The following is a 17,493-nucleotide window of genomic DNA, read 5'->3' as shown; positions in this document are numbered from 1 at the left end:
TGGTCGTAACCTCACAGGAGAACCGGAGGCCAGCCAAGGCCCCAGGTCTCAAACCGTCAACAAAGAAGCCTTCTTTGGAGGCTATGGACACAAGTGAGCCATCCTCTGCGTCAATCACGCCGAAGGATCGCCACAAACCTCTGGAACGTACGAACTCTCAGGAACTGATAAAGAAAGCAGAGCTCCCTAAGGTGTCTCCTACTGGAAAAGGCTCTGGCAGCTAACAAGCTGAGCCTGTCTTTAGTCACAAACGTCTCAATACTAGCAATGGCTTTTTGTAGTGTACTACAGTGGAACTGCAGGGGGCTTCTGAAAAACTTAGATGATGTTAAAGAGCTGCTCTGGGAGCATGCACCTCTGGCAGTGTGTCTCCAAGAAACCCACTTAAGCAGCAAACACACAGACATTTTACCCCAGTACATCACCTACAGAAAGGACAGGCAAAACACCAACCAACCATCGGGTGGTGTGGCTATTATCCTTCAAAGGTCAACCACAGCTAAGGAAGTTAAACTCAGGACTGAACTAGAGGCTGTAGCTGTGAGAGTTATATGGTTGCAGCGACTAATAACAATTTGCTCCATTTACATTCCCCCAGACAAGCGACTACAGAAATCTGAATTTGAAAATCTACTGGACCAGCTCCCAGAGCCGTACATAATAGCAGGAGACTACAATGCCCATCATCCTCTCTGGGGCTGTGAAAACTACGATTCAAGAGGGCGAATGATAGAAAAATTACTAGTCTCCACTGGAGCTTGCATATTAAACAAAAAGAAGCCCACATACTTTAGTCCCACGCACAAAACATCCTCATCAGTTGACTTAGCTCTCTGCACTGCTACTCTCTTCCCACTACTGGACTGGCACGTCCTGGATGACCCTTATGGAAGCGACCACTTTCCAATCGTGCTGAAAGAAAAGGTAGTGTCGACACACGGGCAGAACAGTGTACCACGATGGAGGATGGGGTGTGCTGACTGGAAAAAGTTTCGACAGCTCACCTGTCTTCCACGTGACTATCTAGATTCACTGGACATCAACAGCGCACTTTCCTTTATCGAAAAGCACATAATTGAAGCCGCTAGTGAATGTATCCCACAAAGTTCTGGTAACCCAAAAAGAAAGCCGATTCCTTGGTGGAATGAGGACTGCCAAAGTGCTAGGAAAAAACAAAATGCAGCATGGCGCCTTTTCCGTAACTCTCCCACGACTGAAAACTACATAAACTTCAAACGCATCAAATCCCAATCGAGAAGAGTGAGACGGATAGCAAAAAGTGAGAGTTGGGAGAAGTACATAGAGGGCATTAACTCTTACACCGACCAAAATAAAGTATGGAATAGGATACGCAAGTTGCAAGGGCAGCAGACTTGCCCCCGCCCTCTAGTTGATAATGCTGGTGGCACTCTGGAAGATCAGGCGGATGCACTGGGAGCATACTTTGAGTCCGTTTCAAGTGCAGCGCACTACTCAGCCAAGTTTCTTAAATTGAAACGTAGGGAAGAAAAACTGCAACTTCATCGGAAATCACCTCCAAGTGAGGCATATAATGCTGAGTTTTCTATTGCTGAGTTCGAAGCTTGCCTAAACACACTTGGTAAAGCAGCACCTGGACCTGACAATATTCACTATGAAATGATCAAGAACTTGCACCCAGAAGCTCAACTTGCATTACTATCACTTTTTAATAGGATCTGGAACAATGGATATATCCCTCCAAGGCTGAAAGAGGCCATTGTTGTTCCAGTATTGAAGGAAGGGAAGGACCCAGCCATTGCATCGAGCTACAGACCTATAGCTCTCACTAGCTGTTTGTGCAAAGTATTTGAAAAAATGATCAACCGAAGATTAATGCATTTTCTAGAAGCAAACAGGCTCCTGGATCCATTCCAGTGTGGCTTTCGAGAACAAAAATCCACGCTTGACCAACTTGTACGCTTGGAGTCTCAAATAAGATATGCGTTCGCGCATAAACAGTACTTTCTGTCTGTATTCTTTGACCTTGAAAAGGCCTATGATACTACTTGGCGGTTTGGTATATTGAGAGATCTTTGTGCCCTTGGGATACAAGGAAATATGCTAAAAACAATTGAAAGCTATCTCTCTGATCGGACATTTCGTGTAAGGATAGGCAGTACTCTGTCTAAACCATTCACACAAGAGACAGGGGTGCCGCAGGGAGGTGTGCTGAGCTGCACACTTTTCATTGTAAAAATGAATTCCCTACGCACGGTACTTCCGCCAACCATGTTTTACTCAGTGTATGTTGACGATGTGCAGATCGGCTTCAAGTCCTGCAATCTCTCCTTTTGTGAACGCCAAATTCAGCTGTCAGTGAATAAGCTCTCCAAATGGGCAGATGAGAATGGCTTCAAGTTTAACCCTTCGAAAAGTGCCTGTGTACTGTTTTCTAAAAAAAGGGGCATTGCCCCTGCACCAAAAATCTACTTAAATGGACAGCTGCTTCCTGTTAAAACAGAACATAAGTTTCTCGGATTGATTTTCGACTCGAGACTCTCGTTCACCCCCCACCTGAAGTATCTGAAACTGAAGTGTTTGAAGGCAATGAATGTGCTTAAGATACTAGCACACATGAAATGGGGTACTGACAAGAAGTGTTTACTACACCTGTACAAAAGTCTTGTTTTGTCCCGCCTAGATTATGGATGTGTAGTTTATGGGTCAGCCTCTAGCACTGCACTGAAAATGCTTGATCCTATCCATAATCTGGGCATCAGGTTGGCCACAGGGGCCTTCCGCACTAGTCCAGTACTGAGCCTCTATGCTGAATCAGACTGTTGGTCTCTGGAGTACCAGCGAACTTTTATTGGTATTATTTATGCCCTGAAGGTTACGTCACAGCCCGAGCACCCGTGTGACTCCCTGATTAGAGATAACTCAAAAATGCTGCTCTTTTCAAATCGACCTTCCTTAGCTCAACCGTTTCCACTGCTGATCAATTCCCTCTCTACAAAACTATCGATCTCGTTTGATGACACCCTCAAAATGACCCCAGATGAATGCGTGGCACCCTGGGATACAAGCATCATATCATGCGACACCTCATTTAGACAAGTAGACAGGAAAGGCTCAGTATTGGAAGTAAAACAGCACTTCGCATACCTCCAAGACAAGTACAAGGCTGCTCAGTTTTTTACTGATGCATCGAAAACCAAATCGGCTGTGGCCTGTGCAGTTGTTGGACAGCATCTTTCAATAGCAAAAACAATGCATAAAAACACAACCATATTTACAGCAGAAGCACACGGAGTATATCTGGCTGTGGACCACATTATCAGAAGCAAAACACAAAAGTCTGTTATCTTCACAGACTCACTCAGCGTTGTCACGGCCCTGACCACAGGAAAGGGCACCAAGAATCCCACATTTACTGCCCTTCTTAAAGCTCTGTACAAAGCACACCAGCTAAATTTAGAAATCATAGTGTGCTGGGTTCCTGGCCATTGTGGCATAGCTGGCAACGAGGAAGCCGACCAGGCTGCTGCCAGAGCAGCTGAAAGAACCAGTATTGACATCACGGAAGTACCTTACCTGGATATGAAACCAGCAGTAAAACACATACTCCTTCAGCTCTGGCAGAAAGCATGGGACGGAGAAGTAAACAACAAGCTTCACTTGGTACAACCTCTAATCGGCCGATCAGCTGCCAGGGAAAAAAACAGGGCCTTTGAGGTCTGGCGATGCAGACTACGAATAGGACACACACATGGCACGCATTCCTACCTCCTGACTGGTGACCAGCCGCCAAACTGTGCCAGATGTGGCGAGGGCCTTTCAGTCCTCCATGTTTTGGTTGAGTGTTCGGCCATGGAACCAGAAAGGAGACGCTATTTCCCGGAAATGTACCGTAAGAATATGCCACGGCACATTGCAATGTTTTTATCAGACTGTCCTGTGTTCGAGTTCAGCAGAGTTTTAGAATACCTTGATGATATCGGTTTTTTAAAGCAGGTTTGTTTTAGAAAGTAGCATTCTCGTTCACCTCATTACCTTGTTCATCCGTAGGGTCCTATTTACCATGGCCCTATACACCGTTAGCTCATTCCATGCTTCATCACACTCCTCACTCATCTTTTGGATCCGGCCCTTTACACCGAAGTAATTTTATGCACTATTTGCACTCATTCCATCAGCACATTTTTACCTCATCGTAGCAATGGCGCTCTTGGCCTTAGATGCCCTTGCGCCAAAAAACCCCACCAAAGAAGAAGACGCGCGATGAAAAATCGCGCATAATTGTTCCCTCTTAACTCGACCGCGGACAACGCGACGAAAGCTGCGCCTCTCTCCCTTCCACCCAACACCTCTATTATCCGCCTCCTTTCAACTGCAACATTTAACACAATCCCCGAGCTCCTCGAAGCCCACCGCCTTAGCCAACTTGCTCGTCTATCCACAACTCCCACAGGTTCGATCGTCCTGCAACAACTCAACCTCACTGCTCCAGGCCCCCCCACCCACCTTCACCCCCTACCCCTATCTCACCGCGGAAACCTCGAAATCCTCCCCCTTCCCCGTCACATGCATCCTAACCACCACGCAGCCCGACGAAGGGCCCGCGCCTTGGCACACTTACGCCTATTCCCCCCATCTCCTGACTCCATTTACGTAGACGCCGCGGAATATAGACACCGACCAGCTTTTGCGGCTGCTATTATTACAGAAGACAGACCGATCCTAGCAGCGGCAGCCACCATCCGCACAGCCCACCCCCACGAGACCGAGGAAGCGGCAATAGCTCTGGCCATAACACAGCAACCACCCCCGTCTCACATATTCTCCGATTCTAAGACGGCCGTACGAAATTTCGCGCGGGGACACATCTCCTTCCCTGCTCGCCAAATTCTCCTATCCCGCCCTCCTCCCAACAAAATCATAATCCTGCACTGGACCCCCGGCCACGTGGGCTTTGGCGGTGCGGAAACGGCCCACCTGGCCGCTCGAGGACTCATTTACCGAGCACCAGACGTGGACGTCTCACAGCACGGCGCACGAAACGCTCGCGAACCCCTGCTTACTTTTAGCGACATTACCACACATTACCGCCTACAGCGGCTAGAACTACCGCTCCCTCACACGTCTCTTCCTTCACCCTTGGACAGATTATGGCGACAATTACAGACCCATTCCCTCCCCACCAGACACGTCCTCCACCACATCTATCCCACATTATATCCCCGCCCAAACTGCCCGGTGTGTGGCGCTCGAGATACCACGCCACACGCCATTTGGGAATGCCCCTCTTTACCCCCGCTCCGTTTACCCAACCCTCCCACTACCTGGCTGGAGGTGACCGGGAGCTCCTCGCCCGAGCTACAGCTCCTGACCGCCACTAGGGCTCAGGATTACCTGGCGCGCCTCCCTCACCTAAAGGACACTTGCTAGGACTGAGCCTCGTCAGAAATAAAGTTATTCTCTCTCTCTCTCTCTCTCTCTCTCTCTCTCTCTCTCTCTCTCTCTCTCTCTCTCTCTCTCTCTCTCTCTCACCCGGAGAGGGGGGAGGCTCGCGGCGTCTTCCCCGGCGGCCTTCGATGTATGATATGCCGGGGAGTTTTCCCCTTTTCTCCTAAACGTGGAGGGGTCTATTTCCGGTAATACCCCTGTCACACGGGCACTTTCAATCGCGATTGAGTCGATCCCGATCTAGCTCGATCCCGATCGGGCCGCTGCTACACGGCAGTTTCAATCGCGATCGAGCTCGATCCCGCTCGAACTCAATCCTGGTTTCTCAAGCGCGATCGAGGCTTCCAAGCGCGATCGAACGAAAGCGGCGATACTCTCGTCCCCGCTCAGCAATGGCACAGAAGGTGACAACTTCAACTAACGCCGCAAATTGTGTCAAATAACTTGACCGAAATAAGCGTTCGGTAACATTTACATAGTTACGCATACCTACGACCGCGCGAAGTTACCAGACGCCGGCCGCAAGTACATTGTTAACGCCATCTGGTGTGCACGAGCGCAACCGGTGCAACTTCTCGATCGCGATTGAAACGGGCCGTGTAGCAGCGGCAGTGCGTCGAGCGCGCTCGAAAACTCGATCGCGATTCACTTCAATCGCGATTGAAAGTGCCCGTGTGACGGGGGTATTAGGTGCCACAAAAAAGCAGGCATGGCTGCCTGCTCGCAAGCAAGCGCTCGGGCTGGTAGGGCATCTTTGAAGCAATAAACGTTTGTTGTCGAGTGGTCTGGTTGAAAGGGAAGTATTGAGCTCATCACTCGAACTCCGCGCGCACTCAAAACACAAAAGAAACGGCAAAACTGTGCCTACAGGTTCAGGCATAGAAGAGGTTCGCATACAGCGCAGACGGCAGTGGTTCGTCTCAGGAAATGGGAGAAATTAGCCGCGAAGTTGACCAGTGACAGCCGATCGGACAGCCATGGCCCAAATGACGTCGTATAGGCCATGTTTTTCCGCGTCTTTCACAGCGATTTGCGCGATCACCGCTTCACGTGCACGTGTAATATTTGGCTCAGGTATTCCTGGCAGTGTAATCTAAACGTCGCGCAGGTTTACTTGCACTGCTCAAAGAGTGTTGCAGGGTCCCTTTAAACGTCGACCCAATCAAAGTACATAAAAATAAAATTATGGCCTATGGATGACCATGCGGTATGAGACGTGACAGATAGGACGTGGTGCATCTTTTATTGACCAAATATCCACACAACCCATATGAGCTGCTGTACCGGCCATCTAGATAAATTAAGGCCTCGAATTTAACAATAAAGCAGTATTTTTAACATGGCTTAACGGATTACAAGCACGGTACATTTACAAACAACGCGCCAACTACAATTATGTCCGAAGTTTGGCTCCATTCTTCGCGTAACCGCTGTTCTAAGCCATTATTCGTCCGTCGTGCTGAATACACACCTCTTAAACCTCATGATCTTTTTTTCGGCGGCGCCCACACGCCGGCGCCTGCTTTCTCCCCGCCCTTTCCATTTTTAACACCAAAGTCTTTTATTCCGGGGTACACCACGATTTCACTCACGTCATATCCGTCACGGCAATGACGTCGCCAGAAAAAATGCCATTGGCGCGGCGGCGCCCGGATTCGAGCCCCCGAACATTCTCGTCGCGACGGGAGGTACGTGGCGCTCCGCCATCTGGCTATGAGCTCGGACGTAAACAGCTCTATGAACGGCTTTATATCCTTCCCTATGACTCATTCAAATGGTGCTGCCGTCTAGGAGAGGCGGAACGAAGTAGCGCATTATGACGCTAGTGAGCGCCGACTGTTGGCGCCTCAATGCCAGCGCCTTCGTGTACGCGGCTGTGGCGTAGCCAGGGGGGGGCTGACCGGGCTTCAGCCCCCCCCGAAATTTTTCCGGCCGTCGCCGTGCTGCCTGTATGCCTGGTACGTCGCCTGTGAACAAAGCTGCATATCCTTCGAAAGTGCCACTCATAGAAGCATTCAAGACTCAATGTCTGCCCTACCCAAGGGTGTTTACACAAAACCACGGCCGGACTCGACTCTTTTTCCGCGCTGCGGAAAGGGAGTCGAGTCCGGCCGTGACAAAACGATGCGCCTGAGGGGTGCGAACCGATGAGTCATGATCGCGAAGGGGCAGCCCCAAAAGCCACGACGCCTTCGGGTAAGCTCAGCGCACGGGACGCCAAAGGCATGCGTTGTGTCCCTTTGTGCGAGGCATGTGGCAACACAGAGAATAATTGGCCGGCTGAGTCGTTCTCAGCAGAGGAGATTAACGCCGGCCATTGATGGTTCAAGACTGGTACGATGCAGGCCCGAAAGGGAACAGTCGATCTTTGTATATTAAGCAGAACAACGTGCAAGCGGCGGTGGCTGACCACGGCTGCTCCATCTCCTAGAAAGGGGGAGATCAAGCGGCAGTGGGCACACATTCAAGACTCGTGCAAGGTAACTGAAGAATGCCATGGGGCTACGTAATGAATGAAACATGCAGTTTAGCTGGATGAATGTCGTGAGCGGGCAGAGGGACTTTGCGAATGAGACACAAAGCAAGGTATGCCCCTCTTCCTCGCGACAGCCCTTCATTCTTCCTTTTTCACGTTTCTGTCGAGGCCGGGAGGGTATTGTTGGAGTGGACTCAAAATTGCGCGCACTGAGGGTCCCCTTCGACGGCGATGTTGCGACAATCAATTTCACCCCTGCGATTAGGCAGCTTTGTTCGGCGGTATTCTCCCCTAACCTAGGAATCTGGAGAACAGCGGGTCGACAAAAAAGGCGCGCTGGGGCTCCCCGAGCTAGTCCCAGACTTTATCCTAAATGTGAAGGCACGACGGTCACCAGCCCTGACACAGGCAGACGGCGTCGCGACAGTCACAACGATCAGATGGCCATATTCTACCTTGATCACAACTAAAGCCCCTCCATTGCGCCCACGGCCGCTTTTTCCCTGGACGGCGGCTGCCAGAGCAGTGTATATTCAGGGGCCTGAAACACAACGGCAATATGAACGCCCCTGGTTTTGAGAAGCTCATGTTCCAAGTGCCAACACCCAAAAGAGGCCTCGAATTGTAAGTAATTTTCTTCCGGTGATTAATCCTTGCATGATGACTGATGTCTTTTGGCGATGGAGGTTGCCTTGTACGTTAAGTTGTGTAGTGCAGATCAGTTATGCATTCTTTGATATTTAAATAATCATTTCCTTATATTTACACGATGCCACAGTACATTGCGTCTGCGACCTAGACACGTGTATCTCATTTTATTTCGAATGCAGTATTTGCGTTTGAATTGGTCGTTGAAAGCGCCCACGGTGGAGCGGATACGTGATTTTTAATGAGGGAAAACATATATTCAACCCCTGTAAACGCCTAAATATTTTATTATGCACGAAGTTGGAGAGGGTTACTCAGAGTGTATCGGGACAGCGTTAGTATGAGTACATGAAGAGTGAAAAATATATTTGTTTTGGCTGCAGTTTTAATAGTTTGCTTTTACTAGGACGAAACTTCATGTGAGGTAGCCGCTGTCGCATTGTGTGCGCGTTATCGGGACTTTTGTTACCGCGTTTCATATCTACGCGTGAATCCACTGCTACACCCAATTTTAAACCCATAGCAGCGTGCACAGCGCAAGTGAAGGACCTTCTTACTGGTGGCGAAGAAACGAACGTGCCTTTCTGGTAGAATTTTCCTTTAACTCTTCCTGGCCTTCTTTGAAGTTCTGTGGACGCAGGAGTATCGTTCTTTCAAGGCTCGATCGGTCGTGCAAGACAACAGAATTCCCTAATTAAATAAACGGGCTACAGACCGCAGGCCCTCTCAAGAGCACCAGCACACCTCCGCCCTCGTCCTCCCCTCCACCCCCCGCCCCCCTACATACGGGTGCGCGCTGTTGTCTTTCTTCCTGAATCCACAACTGCTACGTATACATTCTAAAATGTTGCATGAAGGACATTTTGAGCAATCGTCAGCATTTCTCAAGTAACCGAAATTACCGAGGAATTATCACGGTAAACAACTTTGCAATTTTTAGCCAATCTATCCTGTCGTAGCCTGAAACCATGCTTCCGTTTCAACATCACGGTCGCTGTCAACCAAGGAAATAGTTTAACTGTGTCATTACTGTCCGCTTCATGCTGAAGCATGGTAGACTTTGGGCTTTCTGTATGCGGGGCCATGCCAATACGCATGTTTTCTTGGTGCACTCCGGAAAACAAAATGCTGACTTGTTTCGGGCATCGCACCATGCCCGAAGGTCATGCTGGCTCTGCACAGCTTCCCAATCCTCCATTTTCTGGTGGACCAAGGAGATTCCCAACATAATTTCCATTTCCCGCGTCTCTAACGAAAACTGCAAAACTCAAGTGCGCCCTATACATTCCAAAGCCGCCCACGCTCACGCACTGATACTTTTTATCGTTTATCTTTAAAACCGGCAGTGTGTACTCCGCTGAAAAATGGCAGTGCACGCGTCAGCTACAAAAGTATGTCCTTTCATTAAAGTTTGAAACCAAAATGGTAGGACCGCATTATAACTCTTTCGTCAGATCTCACGACAAAATTCAAAACGGCAATATTTTGCTCAGATTGCACAGAACATGCCTCACCGCAAAGTATATTCATACATCGTCGTCTTTGCGCGCGTTACTATTTTTTCTTGCTAAATATAAAGTTCGATACAGCATCGAATAGTGAACTTTGCAGTGACTTGCTCTACCTCATCTGGGAGTGGTAACTAAATGGGGTGGCTGCTCCAGAAAAGTTACTGGATAGTACGCCCCTTCAGGCAGACTATAGGGCATTCATGCACGAAGCATTGAAAAATTGACAGGTAATAATGCAACTATTTGAGAACACCAAACTCATTACAGCAGACTCTACATTTGGGCTGTGCCGAAATGCAAACCAGATTCATTATGTTACAAAGCACAAGCTTCTCATGTGCGCCCGGAGACCTGATAGAAGCTACGAAATGGACTGAGTTGAGACTCAAAACAGAAGCGCAAATTTAAACTGGCATGACTTAACAAATACCGATGGCTGAATTATTCCGCTTTGCGTGTGGACTAATCCTGCCATGTTCGTGTAATTTTCGCCCTTAACAGCGCTGTTATTGCGCGTGATGTCTGTGTGCTTAAGGTTGATATTTGTTAAAATTATAATTGCGAGATATATAACGCTTCTTGTATGCATAATTCATAGCCTCTCGTTTTTTTTAAAGGTGAGACCTGCGCTACACATAACGCAAGCGCATAGATTCCATGTATACTGCACAGAATGAGCTCCATTGGCCTTACACTGGCCGCTACTGTACGGGCGTTGAATGCAAAAAAATTTGTTTTGCATTGTGAACAAAAACAACTAAATAAAAAATCTAATTCTTACGGCCTACGTCATTTTATTGTGGATGTCACACTCATCATACTCCACACGTTGAAATAGAGCAAGTAATTGCATGAAACTATGGCCGTTTAATGCAATGCCTGCACAAGGTTCCCGTGCGTGCAATGTGCGTCCCGTACAAGGAGGTTAACCTCCTTGGTCCCGTATCACGGGCAGAGATTTGTATCACGCGGTCTGCGGATTTCCACCCAGTTTACAACTTCATCTGGCACAAATACAATCATAATAAACACCAATATCATGAGAGAACCTTAAAGGGCCTTTTAAAGACAAAATACAACCTTGTTCAATTGAATAGCAACTAGCCTTTGGTAACTCGCACAGCTCCATTCCAATCACAGGCGTTTTTTCAGCCGAAGCAATGCAACAAATGTCGAAAATCTTCAAATTTAGCGTTGCAGTGAAGTAATATCGGCAGGAGTGGTATATATATAGGCGGGCACTAAAACGTAGTTATGAGTGTGTTAACTGCACGTTTGAATTCAAATGATAAGATCAATGGAGGCCCCTCTACAATCGCGCAATCATTTTCCTTGGCGGTGACTTAAGTCGTTGGGCGCCAATCGTACAAACAAGATCCTGAACTGTCACAGTGAAATATCCGCCGGAAAGTGGGCGGGGATTCGCCATTGCTTCAAACGTTTAATTTAATATATCGAATATTCCTTTGAAGTTTGCGATAAAACTGGTATTATTGTTGTCGGGACAAGGCAGACTTTTTAACGAACCAAACATGTATTTTATCTTTATAGCCTTCAAGGGCGCTTGCAAACTACCGCGCTTTTTTTTCTTTAGGGGGGGGGGGCGGAGAACAACCTTAGCCCCCCCCGAACAAAAATCCTGGCTACGCGCCTGGTACGCGGGATGCGCGTGCCCCTCCACTGCTTACTGCTTTGGGTGTGATGGCCCCTTGTAACAAAAATTGCATTAAGCGCCGCTAAAAGGCAACGACTCTGACGGGTGAATGTCGCGTTCGTGGCTGCTTTGGTGCAACGAGAGACACACCAGCCGGTAGCGGAACGCGTTCACGGTCCAAAACACGTACTGTGTCTCTCGCGTTCCACAGGCAGAGCTCGTCGCAACGCAAACGTCTGCCATACACGCCACGGAGCAGAAAATGGTCGCACCTTCGCCGAAGCGGCCCCGCCATCAGGACGTCGCTCGCCAAGCACACCCACAAAACAGCCGCCGACCCTCAAATCATGCTCCTTTCGCTGCAGATTTTGTTGCACATTCCACTTTCGTGTTTTACCGATTTCTATGACAGAGGAATTAACCACAGTTTTTGTGTGAAGCTTCCTATTCCTCACTGATGGCATCGGCGTCTGAGTAAGAATCACTGCAGGAAAGCCAACTATACACAGTGGGTTTCACAAAACGATGGTGATGATAAGCGAAGGCACGTCAAGCGCCTCAAAAAAACAACCTATCCCGTGGTCGGAATCAAACCTGGGTCCCCGCGATATGAAGCCGGCGTCTCTTCGATTGCGCCACTCCGACACTGTGGAATCAGTTTAAATTTTATACTGTTACTCTGACTCAGGTTGCACGGGCGAAAGCTTCGCGTTTTCATTCTCCCAATGCAGGGGTTTTTATTTTTTTCTCAGTTAGATCAAGTTGTTTAGAGTTAATGATTGTTGTGGGGCATGCCTCATAGCCAATGTGAATATTCTCTCTCACAACACCAAATTTTTTTTTCGCTTCACGTAACGGTATCATTTTGGTGTCGGTGTCAATAGGGCCGCATTGAAGGCATCTACAAAATGGAACGATTCACGTGGTTTACAAACAAAGCGAAGTTAAAATTCCCATGCTGTAAAGAAACCAAGTGATTTGGAATGCGAAATAATGGTGGTTTTGAGTGGTCTCTACAAAATTGAATGATTGACGTGGTTTACAAACGAAGCGAAGTTAAAATTCCCATGCTGTAAAAAAACCAAGTGATTTGGAATGCGAAACAGTGGGGGTTGTGAGTAGTCTCTACAAAATAGAACGATTCACGTGGTTTACAAACAAACCGAGGTTAAAATTCCCATGCTGTAAAGAAACCAAGTGATATGGAATGCGAAATAGTGGGGTGTTGTGAGTGGTCTCTACAAAATGGAACGATTCACGTGGTTTACAAACAAACCGAGATTAAAATTCCCATGCTATAAAGAAACCAAGTGATTTGTAATGCGAAACAGTGGGGGTTGTGAGTGGTCTCTAGAAAATGGAACGATTCCCGTGGTTTACAAAAAAACGGAAGTTAAAATTCTCATGCTGTAAAGAAACCAAGTGATTTGGAATGCAAAATAGTGAGGGTTGTGAGTGGTCTCTACAAAATAGAACGATTCACGTGGTTTACGAACGAAGGGAAGTTAAAATTCCCATGCTGTAAAGAAACCAAGTGATTTGGAATGCAAAGCAGTGGGGGTTGTGAGTAGGCTCTACAAAATGGAACGATTCACGTGGTTTACGAACGAAGGGAAGTTAAAATTCCTTTGCTTTAAAGAAACCAAGTGATTTGGAATGCGAAATAGTGGGGGTTGTGAGTAGTCTCTACAAAATGGAACGATTCACGTGGTTTACAAACAAACCGAGGTTAAAATTCCCATGCTGTAAAGAAACCAAGTGATTTGGAATGGGAAACAGTGGGTGTTGTGAGTAGTCTCTACAAAATGGAACGATTCACGTGGTTTACGAACGAAGGGAAGTTAAAATTCCCATGCTGTAAAGAAACCAAGTGATTTGGAATGCAAAGCAGGGGGGGTTGTGAGTAGGCTCTACAAAATGGAACGATTCACGTGGTTTACGAACGAAGGGAAGTTAAAATTCCTTTGCTTTAAAGAAACCAAGTGATTTGGAATGCGAAATAGTGGGGGTTGTGAGTAGTCTCTACAAAATGGAACGATTCACGTGGTTTACAAACAAACCGAGGTTAAAATTCCCATGCTGTAAAGAAACCAAGTGACTTGGAATGCGAAATAGTGGGGGTTGTGAGTGGTCTCTACAAAATGAAACGATTCCCGTGGTTTACAAACAAACCGAACTTAAAATTCCCATGCTGTAAAGAAACCAAGTGATTTGGAATGGGAAACAGTGGGTGTTGTGAGTAGTCTCTACAAAATGGAACGATTCACGTGGTTTACGAACGAAGGGAAGTTAAAATTCCCATGCTGTAAAGAAACCAAGTGATTTGGAATGCAAAGCAGGGGGGGTTGTGAGTAGGCTCTACAAAATGGAACGATTCACGTGGTTTACGAACGAAGGGAAGTTAAAATTCCTTTGCTTTAAAGAAACCAAGTGATTTGGAATGCGAAACAGTGGGGGTTGTGAGTAGTCTCTACAAAATGGAACGATTCACGTGGTTTACAAACAGGTTAAAATTCCCATGCTGTAAAGAAACCAAGTGATTTGGAATGCGAAATAGTGGGGGTTGTGAGTGGTCTCTACAAAATGGAACGATTCACGTGGTTTACAAACAAACCGAGGTTAAAATTCCCATGCTGTAAAGAAACCAAGTGACTTGGAATGCGAAATAGTGGGGGTTGTGAGTGGTCTCTACAAAATGGAACGATTCCCGTGGTTTACAAACAAACCGAGGTTAAAATTCCCATGCTGTAAAGAAACCAAGTGATTTGTAATGCGAAACAGTGGGGGTTGTGAGTGGTCTCTACAAAATGGAACGATTCCCGTGGTTTACAAAAAAAACGGAAGTTAAAATTCTCATGCTGTAAAGAAACCACGTGATTTGGAATGCGAAATAGTGGCGGTTGTGAGTGGTCTCTACAAAATGGAACGATGCACGTGGTTTCCGAACGAAGGGAAGTTAAAATTGCCATGCTGTAAAGAAACCAAGTGATTTGGAATGCAAAGCAGTGGGGGTTGTGAGTAGGCTCTACAAAATGGAACGATTCACGTGGTTTACGAACGAAGGGAAGTTAAAATTCCTTTGCTTTAAAGAAACCAAGTGATTTGGAATGCGAAATAGTGGGGGTTGTGAGTAGTCTCTACAAAATGGAACGATTCACGTGGTTTACAAACAAACCGAGGTTAAAATTCCCATGCTGTAAAGAAACCAAGTGACTTGGAATGCGAAATAGTGGGGGTTGTGAGTGGTCTCTACAAAATGGAACGATTCCCGTGGTTTACAAACAAACCGACTTAAAATTCCCATGCTGTAAAGAAACCAAGTGATTTGGAATGGGAAACAGTGGGTGTTGTGAGTAGTCTCTACAAAATTGAACGATTCACGTGGTTTACGAACGAAGGGAAGTTAAAATTCCCATGCTGTAAAGAAACCAAGTTATTTGGAATGCAAAATAGTGGGGGTTCTGAGTAGTCTCTACAAAATGGAACGATTCACGTGGTTTACAAGCCAACCGAGGTTAAAATTCCCAGGCTGTAAAGAAACAAAGTGATTTGCAATGCGAAATAGTGAGGGTTGTGAGTGGTCTCTACAAAATGGAACCATTCCCGTGGTTTACAAACAAACCGAACTTAAAATTCCCATGCTGTAAAGAAACCAAGTGATTTGGAATGGGAAACAGTGGGTGTTGTGAGTAGTCTCTACAAAATGGAACGATTCACGTGGTTTACGAATGAAGGGAAGTTAAAATTCCCATGCTGTAAAGAAACCAAGTGATTTGGAATGCAAAGCAGGGGGGGTTGTGAGTAGGCTCTACAAAATGGAACGATTCACGTGGTTTACGAACGAAGGGAAGTTAAAATTCCTTTGCTTTAAAGAAACCAAGTGATTTGGAATGCGAAACAGTGGGGGTTGTGAGTAGTCTCTACAAAATGGAACGATTCACGTGGTTTACAAACAAACAGGTTAAAATGCCCATGCTGTAAAGAAACCAAGTGATTTGGAATGCGAAATAGTGGGGGTTGTGAGTGGTCTCTACAAAATGGAACGATTCACGTGGTTTACGAACGAAGGGAAGTTAAAATTCCCATGCTGTAAAGAAACCAAGTGATTTGGAATGCAAAGCAGGGGGGGTTGTGAGTAGGCTCTACAAAATGGAACGATTCACGTGGTTTACGAACGAAGGGAAGTTAAAATTCCTTTGCTTTAAAGAAACCAAGTGATTTGGAATGCGAAACAGTGGGGGTTGTGAGTAGTCTCTACAAAATGGAACAATTCACGTGGTTTACAAACAAACAGGTTAAAATGCCCATGCTGTAAAGAAACCAAGTGATTTGGAATGCGAAATAGTGGGGGTTGTGAGTGGTCTCTACAAAATGGAACGATTCACGTGGTTTACAAACAAACCGAACTTAAAATTCCCATGCTGTAAAGAAACCAAGTGATTTGGAATGGGAAACAGTGGGTGTTGTGAGTAGTCTCTACAAAATTGAACGATTCACGTGGTTTACGAACGAAGGGAAGTTAAAATTCCCATGCTGTAAAAAAACCAAGTGATTTGGAAAGCGAAATAGTGGGGGTTCTGAGTAGTCTCTACAAAATGGAACGATTCACGTGGTTTACAAGCCAACCGAGGTTAAAATTCCCAGGCTGTAAAGAAACAAAGTGATTTGCAATGCGAAATAGTGAGGGTTGTGAGTGGTCTCTACAAAATGGAACGATTCCCGTGGTTTACAAAAAAAACGGAAGTTAAAATTCTCATGCTGTAAAGAAACCACGTGATTTGGAATGCGAAATAGTGGCGGTTGTGAGTGGTCTCTACAAAATGGAACGATGCACGTGGTTTCCGAACGAAGGGAAGTTAAAATTGCCATGCTGTAAAGAAACCAAGTGATTTGGAATGCAAAGCAGTGGGGGTTGTGAGTAGGCTCTACAAAATGGAACGATTCACGTGGTTTACGAACGAAGGGAAGTTAAAATTCCTTTGCTTTAAAGAAACCAAGTGATTTGGAATGCGAAATAGTGGGGGTTGTGAGTAGTCTCTACAAAATGGAACGATTCACGTGGTTTACAAACAAACCGAGGTTAAAATTCCCATGCTGTAAAGAAACCAAGTGACTTGGAATGCGAAATAGTGGGGGTTGTGAGTGGTCTCTACAAAATGGAACGATTCCCGTGGTTTACAAACAAACCGACTTAAAATTCCCATGCTGTAAAGAAACCAAGTGATTTGGAATGGGAAACAGTGGGTGTTGTGAGTAGTCTCTACAAAATTGAACGATTCACGTGGTTTACGAACGAAGGGAAGTTAAAATTCCCATGCTGTAAAGAAACCAAGTTATTTGGAATGCAAAATAGTGGGGGTTCTGAGTAGTCTCTACAAAATGGAACGATTCACGTGGTTTACAAGCCAACCGAGGTTAAAATTCCCAGGCTGTAAAGAAACAAAGTGATTTGCAATGCGAAATAGTGAGGGTTGTGAGTGGTCTCTACAAAATGGAACCATTCCCGTGGTTTACAAACAAACCGAACTTAAAATTCCCATGCTGTAAAGAAACCAAGTGATTTGGAATGGGAAACAGTGGGTGTTGTGAGTAGTCTCTACAAAATGGAACGATTCACGTGGTTTACGAATGAAGGGAAGTTAAAATTCCCATGCTGTAAAGAAACCAAGTGATTTGGAATGCAAAGCAGGGGGGGTTGTGAGTAGGCTCTACAAAATGGAACGATTCACGTGGTTTACGAACGAAGGGAAGTTAAAATTCCTTTGCTTTAAAGAAAC

Source organism: Haemaphysalis longicornis, unplaced genomic scaffold, assembly GCF_048455015.1.
Source record: "Haemaphysalis longicornis isolate Haplotype H1 unplaced genomic scaffold, Haemaphysalis longicornis Haplotype H1 scaffold_1, whole genome shotgun sequence".
In the NCBI taxonomy this organism is placed as follows: domain Eukaryota; kingdom Metazoa; phylum Arthropoda; class Arachnida; order Ixodida; family Ixodidae; genus Haemaphysalis; species Haemaphysalis longicornis.
This window is presented reverse-complemented; position numbering follows the sequence as displayed.